General features: G+C 49.4%; 1 protein-coding gene, 1 long non-coding RNA gene and 1 pseudogene across 2 annotated transcripts in view; 2 read left to right on the top strand and 1 right to left on the bottom strand.

Moving 5' to 3' along the window:
- The first annotated feature begins 7,204 nt into the window (after nt 1-7,204).
- On the top strand, nt 7,205-11,218 carry LOC125612810. Its single transcript, XR_007343291.1, has 2 exons — nt 7,205-7,338; nt 9,092-11,218. It is a non-coding gene; the product is annotated as an uncharacterized LOC125612810 (long non-coding RNA).
- LOC107158926 lies at nt 8,362-9,105 on the bottom strand (annotated as a pseudogene).
- A 1,221-nt stretch (nt 11,219-12,439) lies between the features above and the next one.
- Nucleotides 12,440-13,449, top strand: part of Myadm (myeloid associated differentiation marker) — a 6,816-nt gene continuing 5,806 nt past the window's right edge. The window contains exon 1 of the mRNA XM_015505420.2: nt 12,440-12,589. The gene's annotated coding sequence lies outside the window, so the exon portion shown is untranslated. The remainder of the gene's footprint in view (nt 12,590-13,449) is intronic.

Below are 13,449 nucleotides of genomic sequence, written 5' to 3'. Positions count from 1 at the left end.
TTGCCCATGCCTATCATCCCAGCCATTAGGAGGCTGAGGCAGGAGGATGGAAAGTTCGAGGTAAGCCTCAGCAATTTAGCAAGATCTTGTCTCAAAATAAAAAATGAAAAGGGCTGAGGATGTCACTCAGAGGTACAGAGCCCCTGGGTTCAATCCCCTAGTACCAAAAATAAAAATAAAATAGAATAAATCACTGCTGATTTGGTAGGCAAGACTTACTATCTCAAACAAATAAACAAAGTCACCACCTCAACCCACCCTCCCCTGCATGGCTCACAGCAGGTGCCTGAGTCTTTCACTTCTTGAACTTTCCATACTGGAAAGCCTCTTATTCATGGCTCTTCTTATTTGTTGTCTGCCTCTCTCCCTAGAACAGGGCATAGTCATAAACAGAAAGATTGGAAGTATCTAATCGTCTTCATCATCACACAGGATGAATGTGGTTTCCCCACCACAGCCCCTTAGAGGGAGACCTCAGCCCATAAGCCTTCAACAGTCCAGAAGGCCCAGCGAGCGGCCAGGCAGAAGGTGGCCCAGCGGCGGAGCACCTGCCTAGCATGCCCAAGGCCCTGGGTCTTCCCATCCCCAGCACCACAGAAAGACAACCACAAAGAGAAACCCCCACACCAACAGGGTCAAAGGTGGAGTCCCAGCTGCTTGGAAGCCAGGTGTGGTAGTAGCACATACCCGTAATCCAGCTACCTGGGAGGCTGAGGCAGGACAACAAATTCAAGGCCAGCCTGCACAACCTAGCAAAACCCTGTCTCAAAATAAAAAATAAAAAGGACTGGGGTATCGTTCAGTGGAACAGCATCCTGGGTTCAATCCATAGCACTAAAATACATACATACATACGTACATACATACATACATACGTACGTACATACATACATACATACAATACAGTACAATAAGAACAAATTCCAGGGCTGGGGTTGTGGCTCAGTGGTAGAGCACTCGCCTAGCACCTGTGAAGCACTGGGTTCGATCCTCAGCACCACATAAAAATAAAACAAAGATATTGTATCCACCTAAAAAAATATTTTTTTAAAAAAGAACAAATTCCAAATGTCTCACCACCACAAATGATAAGTGAGGGGCTGGAGGGATATGTTCTTTAGTTTAGTTGAATCATTCTACACTGTATACGCATATTGAAATACCACATTGTTCTCTGTAATGGTAAACGATCATGATTTGTCAGTTTAAAATAATATTGACTTGAAGCCAGGGGTGGTGGCTGGCACGCCCCTCTAGTCCCAGCTGGAGTCCGGAGTTTGGGGCAATATGCAAGACCTTCATCTCAAATGATGGTGGTGATGGTGATGGTGATAAGGAGAAGTGACCGCTGTAGAAGCAGAATGGAACTCTTTTTTGGAGTGCGTCAGTCTGCATCAGTGCTCAGATTCTAGCAGTGTTTTAACAAACAGTACACGGTAGTCAAGTGAGGATTCTCTTAGGAATGCAAGGATGGCTGATATCAGGAAACCATTGTGAGATCTATCATAACAGAGCTAGGTGGGACAGTCCCTGTGATCCTCCCACACTTCCTAAAAGGGGGTTTGACCAAATTTGGTATCTAAAGATACTTTTTTAAACACTGAATAAATAGGAGTTTGTAGTTCCACAGTCATTGGGTACCTATGGCCCTCCTGGGCTCCTGGGCTCCTGGGCTCCTGAGCTGTGAATGGGTTCTCTGGTCTCTGCTGTCAGGGTGTCTAAAGTCCCTGCTTCTCAGAACACTCTTGTGGGACTTCAGCGTATGTGAAATCTATACACCTTGTTTGATATTTGGGGGACTTCCCAGCATGTAAATCCTGACTTATTTGAAAGGGTAGGTGATTCCTCACTGTAGACATACTCATGGGAGTTGGTGTCTGGCTTATTAAAATGCTGAAACCTTCTCCCCAGCTCCCTGGTGTAGACAATTGGCTGCTTCTTCTTGGGAAGATTTGGACTAGTGTCAGCCCGCTTTCTGTTGCTATAACAAAATCCCTGAGGCTGAGTACTTTATAAAGAAATTTATGTAGTTCACAGTTCTGGAGATACATGGAAATTGCTCAACTCAGGTCTGACAAGAGCCTTCAAACTACATCACAATATGACAACCTGGTGGGAATCCACAAGAAAGGAAGAGTTTATGCCGCCAGAGAGATTTAGAGTTTGGGCTTTCATTTTTGATAATTAACTAGTGTTCTACAAGACTGCATTCATTCCTTCTGAGGGCAGTGCTCCTTATCATGGCCCACTGGGCCCCACTTCTTCTGTTTTGTGGGGGATGGTATCTGGGATTGAACTCAGGGGCACTTGAACATTGAGCCATATCCAAGCCCTATTTTGGGGGCTGGCCTCCAACTTGTGATCCTCCTGCCTCAGCCGCTCGAGCCTCTGGGATTACAGGTGTGAGCTGCTGCACCCAGCCCTAGGCCCCACTTCTTAAATGTGGCACCACCTCCCAACACTGCTACACTGGAGACCAAGAGCCCTGCACAGCACCCTGTGATGTGAGTGTGGGTGACGCACTCAGACCATATCAGACCATAGCAATTAGACAGGAAAGAGGCAACCATGTCAGGAAGTGTGACGGTGTTGCAGGTCCGGAGAGGCATGGTGTTTACAGAGCTGCAGGCGGCAGGACAGCTCCCAGCCTGGCTGTGGCTGCTTGTGACTTTAGGAACATTGCCTCTGTTATCTAGCCTGGGCTTTTTGCCAAATTCCTGGGCCTGATTCTGTAAGCGTCCCAAGTCTCCTGGGACCTCAATGTCCTTCCACACGCTTCTCCTCTGCTTCACAGGACCAGAGGCAACATCTGTGGTCTGCAGACAAGAACCTTGGTAGGCAAAAGCTTTCATGGCAGCCCTGCAGGGGGCCCTCAGGAATCCCCCTTTCTGCAGCGCCGAGGGGCTTTTGCATCTATGAAATGAAGTTCCTTGGCCTCAGCTGCAGATTGGATTCACAGATGGTGTCTCTGCCGTTCTTAAGCAGAATAGGCTTCTGAAGGCTTCTGTTTTGAAGACGTAGGCTGCACTTCGGGGGATGAGGAAGGAAATCTATTTGATTTCTAAAACTCCTGTTGAATGTACTTATCAGATTGGAAATAAACCAAGCCTCCATCTAGAGCAAACGGGATGAACGACAGTATGTTCAGCTAGTGCAGCCATGTTAAGAGAGGATTAGGGGACAGCGTCCATGCAACCGAGAGACCTTCAGGATACAGTCCTAGAACAGGGCAGGATGCAGGACAGGGAGTCAGGATGTTGTTTGTGTGTGTGTGTGTATAAAAATAAGTCTATATTTCTGTTTCATTATGTTCATATAAACACTGGAAGAACATAGGAGAAGCTAATGGGAAGGGTTAGGTCTGACAGCAAGATTGAGATCATTGTTTAGTGGGGGATAGGACTTCCTTGTGCGTATGCATGCATTTTTGTATCTTAAACTTATTGCTGTATTATTTGTTTAAAATAATATCTGTGTGTTTGTTACATGGCCCAATAAGCACTGCCTTATATCTTATGAGTATTAGCTGACATGAGTGTACACATTGTGTAGGTATGTATAGATGTGCATGGATATTTCTGGAGAGATACAAAAGCATGATATTATGCAATGGATATTTCTGGATAGATGCAAAATAAATCAGTCAAAGCAGAAGGGGAGAGGAACTGGGCACCTTGAGAATAGGGATAGATGAGGGATTTTATTTTCACCCGTAAACACATACCACCTCAAAACATGCAGCCAGAGAAGGGGCCTTGCCAAGACAAATGAACACAGTGGTCCCTGACCCTGAGGTTTCTGAGGTTTCAGTTTCCTGAAACAAATAAACTATAAATATCTATATATCTACACGCACCCTGAGGCAATGAGAGTTGAAGCAAGGGGCATCCACCACTCAGTTACATCCCCAGCCTTTTTATTTTTTATTTCGAGACGGGGTCTTACTAAGTTACTGAGGCTGGTCCCAAACATGTGATCCTCCTACCTTAGCCTCCCAAGTCATTGGATTTATAGTGTGCACCATGGTCCCCAGCTGCAGTCTGAAAATATTAAATGGAAAATTCTAGAAATAAACGATTGATAGGTTTAATTCTGGGAAGCATGGTGAAATCCCACTGTTTCAGTCTTCCCAGCCTGAGAAGTGAACCATCCCTTTGTCCAGGTTGTACGTGCTGTCTACACTACCCTTGTCTTAGTCGCTGGTAGCAATCTTCGTTATCAGATTGACTGTCAAGGTATCAGAGGGATTGTGTTCAAGTATTTTGAACACAATTATTTTGCTTAATAATGGACTAAAGTCCCAGAGTCATCATGCTGGCAGTCTGGATATGCCAAAGTGAAGCCTCAAAGTGCTTCCTTCATCACTTCACATCATTACAACAAAGGGCAGGATGTACAATAAAACATACTGAGAGGGAGAGACAGGTGTGGGGGCACGCGTCTGTCATCCCAGCTACCCAAGAGGCTGAGGCAGGAGGATTACAAGTCACAGGCCAGCCTCAGCAACTTGGCCAGACCTGTTTCAAAATAAAAAATAGAAAGTTCTGGGGAATGTAGCTCAGTGGCAGAGCACCCTGGGTTCAATCCTCAGCACTGCACCTATACGCAAAAGACGCACCAAGAGACCACAGTCACATGCCTTTTGCCTCAGTACATTGTTAGGATTGTTTTATTTTATTATTACTTATTACTGTTAATCTCTTACTAGCCTGATCTATACATAAACTTTACCATAGGTGTGTATATAGGGAAAACACAGACCACACACGGTTTGATTGTCTGTGGCTTCAGCCTCCCCCAGAAAGTGGGGAGCACTACCTAGGATTCCTCACTAGCCCCTTGCCCAGCCTCTCATTGCTGGCTGAAGGAGAAACTTTCCTGTTAGATCAGGCGAGGTGGGCAGTGACCAAAGGAGGCAGATTTAAAAAGGCTGCCACACGAGGCTTTATTGAGGTATCACTCCTGGGCGGAACTCGATCAGACCCACAGAGTGGACAGGAGAAGGGTCTGAGGAGAAACCGCGTGGCAGCTCGACTGGACTGGACTTTTATGGGGCTTACAGCAGGAAGGGAAGGGCTTGGGACAGGAAAAGGTGTTCTTAGGGTCCCTTGTCCCATTGGAGTTGGTCAGGGGAGTTGGCTGAACTCCAGGATTGGCCAGGGGGTCCTGCTGATTGACAGGCATGAGTCAGGAGATCTGGCTGATTGACAGGCGTTTCCACCGGCACCTGGGCACCTGATAGATGTTCCTTTCCCCGGCTCAGGCTGCTTTGTTCTAAGTCGCCGCCACCGACCTAACATCTCCTGAGCTCAAAAGCCACAGGGAAGTAAATCCTACCAGCACATGAGCAAGTGTGGAAGCAGATCCTACCCCAGTTCAGCCTCCGGATGAAAACCCACTCCCAGACCAAGCCCTGATTCCTGTCTTGCAGAGAGCCCAGCTCCAAAAACGGTGAAATGCAGAAATGGTGAGATAAGAAAACGGTGAGGCAAGACATTCTGTGTGGTTTTAAGCCACTAAGTGTGGCTTATGTTGTTTACAGACAATAGATCATTGATGCTCTCTGCTAGGCAGGGAGTGTGTTAAGAGGGACAGGATGTGGCCATAAAAAGAATGAGGTAGGGCCTGCTGGGGGGCCGCCCAGGCCTGTGACCCCAAGTGACTGAGGGGTGAGGCAGGAGGATCGCCAGTCGGATGCCAGCCTGGGCAGCTAGGGGAGACCCAGGCTCAAAATAAAAATACAGAGCTGGGGATGTGGCTCAATGGTAGAGCACCCCTACACACACACCCACACACACACACACACACAATGGGGTGGGGCTGGGGTGCAGCCCTGAGTTTGAAACTAAGCATCCTCAAAAGGAGGAGTCAAAAGTTGAAAAGAAGGTTGGCGTGAGATGCAAAGAGTTTCTTTATTATTAGAGGAGAACAGCCCTGGCTGGGCACGGAGGTCTCTGGTTTCAGAATGGAGAAGTGAAGAGCTTCCCCGAAAGAGCTTCTATTTTCTATTTAAAGACCTAGAAGGAGCTGAGGGGGAAGAGAGAGTGCCAAAGGTTGAGGAGAAAGAAAATAGGGTGCAAACTGAGTGTCCCTTATCCAGAATGCTTGGGACCAGATGTGTTTGGAGAATCAGATTTTTTTCAGATTTTGGAATAGTCACGTACACCAGACTGTCTTGACGACGTGACCCAAGGCTAAACATGAAATTTTTGTACACGGAGCCTGAAGGTAATTTTACATAATACTGTTTAAAAATATATTTTTAGTTGTACATGGACACGATGCCTTTATTTATTTATTTATTTATTTTTATGTGGTTATGGGGCTCGAACCCAGTGCCTCACACGTGCTAGGTAAGCCCCCCACCACTGAGCCCCAGCCCCAGCCCTCCTACAACACTTTCAATAACTTTGTGCATGAAACAAAATTTCATGGTATGAAATTTTCCACCCGTGGTGTCATTTCAGTACTCGAAAAGTTTTTGTATTTGGGGGGGATTTCTGATTTGGGCCAAGGATGCTCCAGCTGGCCTGCCACGTGGCTCACTGGTGAGGCACTTGCTTGGAGTGAGCAAGGCCCTGGGTTCCATCCCCAGCTCGAAGCAAACAAACAAATAACTGCAGCCTCCACCTGTTCTTGCCATACAGGAAGCGGAGGAGTAGATAGATCTTCAAGAGGACTGCGATGCGGCTGTGGGTGGTGATGAGGGCCTATTTGAACTTGGTAATCAAAGGCAGTCTTGATGTCCCAAGCCTATAGACCCAGCACTTAGGGGGAGGAGGTGGGGAATCACTGGAGCCCAGGAGTTGGAGAACAGCGTTTGGTTTTGTGTGGTGGAACGACTTGGCTCCGCCTTGGGCGTTTCTGCAGCCGTGCTGAACAGCTGAGGTCAGCACAGCACGGCCTTTTCTTCTCCAGGACTGGGGCAGTACCAACACAGGGGGCACAGGAGTGTTGGGTACCTGAGGTGGCCACAGTGCGACTGAAATTGGATGTGCAGTCACATCTAAACAAGGACGAAAGGAGAAAGGCTGGAGAACTGGGTTTCTCCTGGGGAAGGAAGGGCCTAGTGGGAGTTCCGAGATGAAGGGGAAGCCGTGGGCAGGAGAGGCCTGGATAACGGAGCGGGTGGGTGTCTGCCTCAGGGAGGGCAGTCAGTGCTGCAGGTCTTCAAGTCACACCGGCTCAACAGACGAGGCTGCCATGGTCAAGGCCACCAGTCCACTCGGAAGACAGAGGGATTCCAAACCTCACGGCCACCTGTAGGATGGATCCAGGGCACAGCAAGTGGGAAGTCCGTGACGCCAAGTGGCCAGGAGGCCCACAGACGGCAGAAAGGTATTATCGCCAGAAAACAGCTTAGGGGCTACCTCTCAATAAAGGCAAGGGGAGGAGGGAGCGAAAGCCAGTGTGGGTGTGGAGTGGGGCTCATGGTAAGTGCCTGTCTAGCACGTGCAAGGCTGGGTTCCATCCATGGCACCGGGTGGGGTGGGGGGCGCTCTCACAGGGGAGTTTGCCTGGAGAAAGTCCAGAGGGCAGAGAGCAAGAGGAATTGGAGCCGGTGGTGATGGAGACTGATGGTCAGCTCTAGCAGGAGTCTTCCTCCTTCTGCCTGGCTCTGGGTGCAGAGGCTCCCCCATCCCGAGAAACCCAACCTCCCTGGGAAAAGCTGAAATGTGGACAGAGAGGGTCCCCCTTCACAGGGCTCAGGACACCACCAGGGCAGCTCCAAATGCAGCTGCTCTTCCAGATGTGATCACCTTATGGGATGGAATCCACTCAGCCCTTGGCATCTAACAGGGCCACTCTACCACAGCACACGGGAAACTGAGGAGCAGTTTGCCTGCCCGCGGGATGGTGGATGAAGGAGCTGAATGGCGGCCCCAAAGCTATTTCCACATCCTGGGCTCTGGGAGCTTCCTTTCCAGTACTTTGAGGTCTACAAGATGTATCTAGAAAATTTACTATGGTGGAAATGAAGACTGCTTAAGTCAAATGGGGGGAGAGCTTGTTTGTTTGTTTATTTTTGTTTTTTATTCTTTTTAAGAGAGAGAGTGAGAGAGAGAGAGGGAGAATTTTTTTAATATTTTTTTTTTTTAGTTTTCGGTGGACACATCTTTATTTGTATGTGGTGCTGAGGATCGAACCTAGCGCCCTGCGCATGCTAGGCGAGCGCACTACCGCTTGAGCCACATTCCCCAACCCAAATATTTATTTTTTAGTTTTAAGTGGACACAATATCTTTTATTTTATTTTTTATGTGGTGCTGAGAATCGAACCCAGTGCCTCATGCATGCTAGGTGAGCACGCTACCACTTGAGCCACATCCCCAGCCCCTATTTATTTATTTATTTATTTAAATTAATTGAAGTAACACTGTCCTTCCAGTGGCTGAGGGAGTTTCATATTTTCTTTTTATGACATCATTAAGTGCCACAGCTCTTACAGAACAACTTTGATGCTATGTGAATGCTGCCATTTTGCTAGCACTGATATGGCTCTTGGGTCCTCCAATCCATTAGAACTCTTTACTCCATTCATATTAATTTTCATTACAACTCTTACAAAGGGGGTGCTTCTAGGTATTTAGGTCCATGTTCTATTTTAAGGCTATATATTTGGTTTTCATAAATTGCCCAAGCCTGTGCTGGCTGCCATCTTGCTGAGGCAATCAGTTTTACAAGGAGGAAACATTTATTTTGGCTCATTGACTCCACGGCTTTTGGACCCACGGTGAGGCAGAACATCACGGCAGGCAGCACGCAACAGAGGACAGATGTTCATCTGGTGGAGGCCAGGGAGCAAAATAAGAGAGGCGGGCCCAGGGTCCTACAGGTTCCACCACCCAACAGCACCGTCAGCTGAGGATCAAGCCTTCAACAACAGGGTCTTTAGGGCTCACTGAAGAGCTAAGCCATAACACAGTGATAGCTATCATGATGAGAGAGAGGGAGATTTGACCAGACACCCAGGAGAGAGCAATGTGGAGATGGAGGCAGGGAGGCCCGCAGAAGCCAGAAGAGGGTGGGAGCCCTTGTTCAGGGGCAGAACTTGGAGAGATTAATGTTTTCTATTGTTTTAAACCACACAGATTATGATAATTTTCCAGGCACAGTAGCACACAGCTGCAATCCCAGCTACTCAGAAGGCTGAAGGAGGAGGATCTCAAGTTGGAGGTCCTCTTGGTCAACTTAGCATCACCTTGTCTCAAAGTCAAAGAAATTTGCGTGTATGTGTGTGTGTGTGTGTATTGAACACAGGGGTGATTAACCACTGAGCCACATCCCCAGCCCTTTTTGTTTTTTATTTGAGACAGAGATCACAGGCGTGTGTACCACACCCAGCCGAGATAGTAACTTGCTAATTGCTGAGGGTCTTAAGTTGCTGTGGATGGCATTGAATTTACAATCCTCCTGCTTCAGCCTCCTGTGTGGCTGGGATTATAGGTGTGTGCCACCCCTGCCTTGTTCAAAGTAAGATTTTAAAAGAGAGCTGGGGCTGTAGTTCAGTGGTAGAGTGCTTGCCCAGTGTCGGGAGCTGCCACGTAGGAGGAACCAAGCGTCCCTTAGCCCTGAGTGATGGGAATGTGGAGATGTGGCCAGCCAGCCCTGGGCTGTGTGTGTGTGTGTGTGAACTATGGGCATTAAGCACGCAAAGTGGACTGAATCCACGTTGTCCTCTGTTTGGATGGGCCTCGCTCTACCATGATCCCCACATAGCTCATGAGATGGGCGTGGCCTCCCTAGATGCAGACATCAGGAAGCTAGACTCAACCCCCTGAAACCTGACCCTTTGCCTCATTTGAATGGCTTCTTTCCCATAAAAGGGTTCAGCATGTGCTCCTCTCTCTCTTTCCATGGACCCCTAAGGTCAGAGGAGCCATCACAGGACCCAAAGAGAAAGGTATTTCTTTGTCTCTGAGTGATTATTTTGTGCAGCCCAGTTCACCTGGAGTGACCCTGAGTGTTTAGTCAGTATGTGTGAATTCAATCCCCAGTACCATTAAAAAAAAAAAAAAAGAAGAAGAAGAAAGAAAGAAAAAGAAGAGGAAAAGATTGTGATCATGTGTGCCGGTGCCCTAGGAAGCTAACTGGGATGAATGGCAGTTCTAAAGGTGAAATTCTTTCTTCAAGTCACTTCCAAATGGACTCCCCAGGAGATCAGGTTTTTCAAAACCTTCTGGACAGCTTTCTGGTCAGCTGCTCTGATGATACTGTGCTGATAAGACCCCCAAACCAGGAAGGAACAGATACAGGGGAGGTGATCAGGCCCAGGAAACTGCCAGTGTGCACCTCAGGGAAGACATTGGGAACCCTATAGCCAGAGGCCAGTAAGAACATTCTCTCCAGATAAAGACGTGATTTCATCTTGACCCCTGTGTCACTGGTGAAAAGGGAAGATGTCCTCCAGGGGAGTGGGCACTTCTTAGCCTGCTTTGTTCCAACACAGGAGATTCTCATAAATATTCATGGGTGACTGAACAAATGTCAAAAGGGCCCAAAGTATGGTACATCTGTATGAGACTGTGATACACAAAATATGTCCTTTAAAATATACCAGTGCCTTCCCAAATTCTATGTGCCCTTCTAGCAAATCATCAAACCCAAGAAGGAGGTCCTGGGGTTCCTGATACAGCAGTGTTCAGAGCCATGGGAGGCCCAGGCCCCATATTTGCATCTAGTGGGGGAAGCCTGGGACAGAGCCATCAGCCGTAGGGCTAGACCCTAACTTCAGGCAGTGCTGGGATGGAATTACAACATTGGCTACCCAGTTGGTGCCGGTGTGCCAGAAACTTGACTTTTGGTGTATAAAATAAAACCCACATGTTTAGTGTTAGAAGCTCTAGAAGTGAAAAATGGAGTAAAATCTGTATCCCAGGCGAACTCTCCCCCAAACAGAGAGTGTCACAGGGAATGCTATTATGTCATCTGGTAGGTCAGAGGCTGCTCTGTGGCTCCCAGTCAGACTTCCACTAGCCTCCCCAGTTCTTGCTCAGTAGACTCCTGAGCCCATGGCCATGGTGGGCCACCAACCTTAGCCAGCTCCGTCACTGAGGAATGCCCACCTTGTTGGCAGCAGCCACTGCTGAGCCCCCACCAAGGCACAGACTCCTAGCAAGGTCGTCAAGGCCTGGTCAGTTGAGGATTACATTGGACCCCTTCCATCGTGGATTGGGCAATGAGTTTTTCCTCCCTGGAATAAATAACTCTGGCCTTGCTATTTGCTTTCCTTGCCCTTTGCACTTCTGCCAAAAGCAGCCTTTCTGTGTGCGATGAATGGCTCTATTCACCACGATGTTAACACACACACAATATTGCTTCTGATCAGGGAACTCAATTTACGAAGAGGTCAGCATGTGTGTAGGGGGGTGCTGTCCATGTACCCCATCACCCCAATGCAGCTAGCCTTGTGGAACAGAGGCACAGCCTGTGTGAGACTTGGTGGCAGTTCCAGGTTGGGGATAACATCTTGGGGTTGGGGTGCTGTCCTACAGGATGGGTAAACACTGAACCAGGGACACATGTGTGATGCCAGATTACACAGACTTGGGAACCTAAGAGGGCCATTTCTGAAAATCACACCCAGTGACTCACTCTTCAAATGTTTGCATCTTGGGCTGGGGGTGTAGCTTGGTGGTAGAGCACTTGCCCAACAAGCATGAGCCGAGACGTGCGTTCCATCTCCAGCTCTAGGGGGAAACAAAAAGAAAAAGCCAAATATTTGCGTCCTTTTCCTGCTACCCTGAACCCTGCAATGGAGGGGTTTTAGTGCCTAGAGAGGACATGCTTCCACCACAGGGCACAGCATAGTACCCCTGTAAGCAGAGGTCCTTCTGAACCTCAAGTCTGCCACAATGGGGTCAGGCAAAGAGGGTGACTAGGCAGGAGGGGGGTAGAGGTGGGGCCAAGGAGGTGTGTCAACCTCCCTGGGGAGGTTCCAGGGAGCTTTCCACTAATAACTGACTTCTATCAACACATAGGCCCACCCTTTTTAGACAAGGCCAGATACTGGGAGCAGTAAAAACCCCTCCCAGTCACCTCACCCCCAAAGTAAAAGCCTTCCCCTGCTGGTTGGTGTAGCCCATGCCTGTAATCCCGGAGACTAGGGACCAGCCAGGGCAATTTAGGAAAATGAAGAGAGGTGGGAGATATAGCTCAGAGGCAGAGCACTTAGCAAGCACGAGGGAAGCCCTGTATCAATGCTCAGTGCAGCCATCAAACAAACAAGCAAACCCCTCCCCGACGCAGGACACAGAATGACGAAGGTACCCCCCTCACTCTGCGGGGGCACAAAACCGAGCTTACAGGCTCTCCTTTCCTCCCATCTCTGCCCCCACCCCTGCAGAGCTAGCAGCCTGGTCCCCCACCAGCCCCTCCCTCCTCCGTAGGGCAGGCAGGCGGGTACACCTAGCTCCCACGCCCTTTGGACCCCTCCCTCCGCCACGCGCGCGTCGTCCCCCGGAAGGGGTCCGGCGGCAGCAGCGGAGGAAGCTGCGGTTAACTGAGCGTCGGGAAGCCTCCGCAGTCGCCATCAGGCCCCGCCCAGCTGCAGCCGAACTGGGCCGCGCCCGGGACCGCTGCAGAGCGCGGTGAGTGAGCGCGGCCAGGAGGGAGGGAACCGGGCGTCTGGGTCCTCGCTCAGCCCCTCCCCGGGGGCCCAGCCCCTCCCCGGGGCACCCCGACCTTCAGCTCCCTTTTCTTTCTGGGCTGTCAGTCCGTTTCAGGGCCGCAGAGCCGCCCCTAAAAAAATGAACCCTGCAGCCCATCTCTGCTCTGGGCCCCCGACACATTGATCCACTGCATCCCTCCCTCTTGCAGAACCCGGAATCCAGAGCCCCCAGACCCAGCCGTGTCCTCATTAAGACTCGAGTCCCTGCCTGTCCAGGAGCCGGGAATGCAGGCCAAAAATATCTTTCCAGGCCCAGAAGGCTCGCTTTTAACCACTTCTGCTCCTAAAACCCTGGGAGTCTGAATTCAGATTGCTCTTTTCAGTCAGAAACCTGGCCCCCCAGCTTAGGCAGCATGTGGAACCCAGTAATCCGTACCCCAAACTCCTACGGCACTGGGTCCAGGAATTTTGCTACAACACCCTTCCACCCCTATTGACTGTGATATCTGAGACCCAGGAGTCTGATCCCCTCCCACCCCGTCCTTACACCGCAGATAACAGTGTAAACGTGGTTTAAGGGACCTCCTCCCAAGATCCTTAAATACAGGAATCTAGCCTCCACTCTTTCGTAGGAACCCAGGAGTCAGGGATTCTAGCTAGCCAGGACTTCATGTAGAGCCTAGGATTGGCACCCTCAACTCCATCTTCTTTTTGGGAGACAGAGACCCTAGCACGCAGATCCTATTCAACCCAGGGGTCTGGTTCCCCAATCCGTTGCAACCCAGGTAGCTAAGGTTTCCTCTGTATTAGCAGAGCGGCGGACTGGAGCCGACAAGGAGG

Source organism: Marmota marmota, unplaced genomic scaffold (assembly GCF_001458135.2).
Source record: "Marmota marmota marmota unplaced genomic scaffold, marMar, whole genome shotgun sequence".
Taxonomy (NCBI): domain Eukaryota; kingdom Metazoa; phylum Chordata; class Mammalia; order Rodentia; family Sciuridae; genus Marmota; species Marmota marmota.
This window is presented reverse-complemented; position numbering and strand designations above follow the sequence as displayed.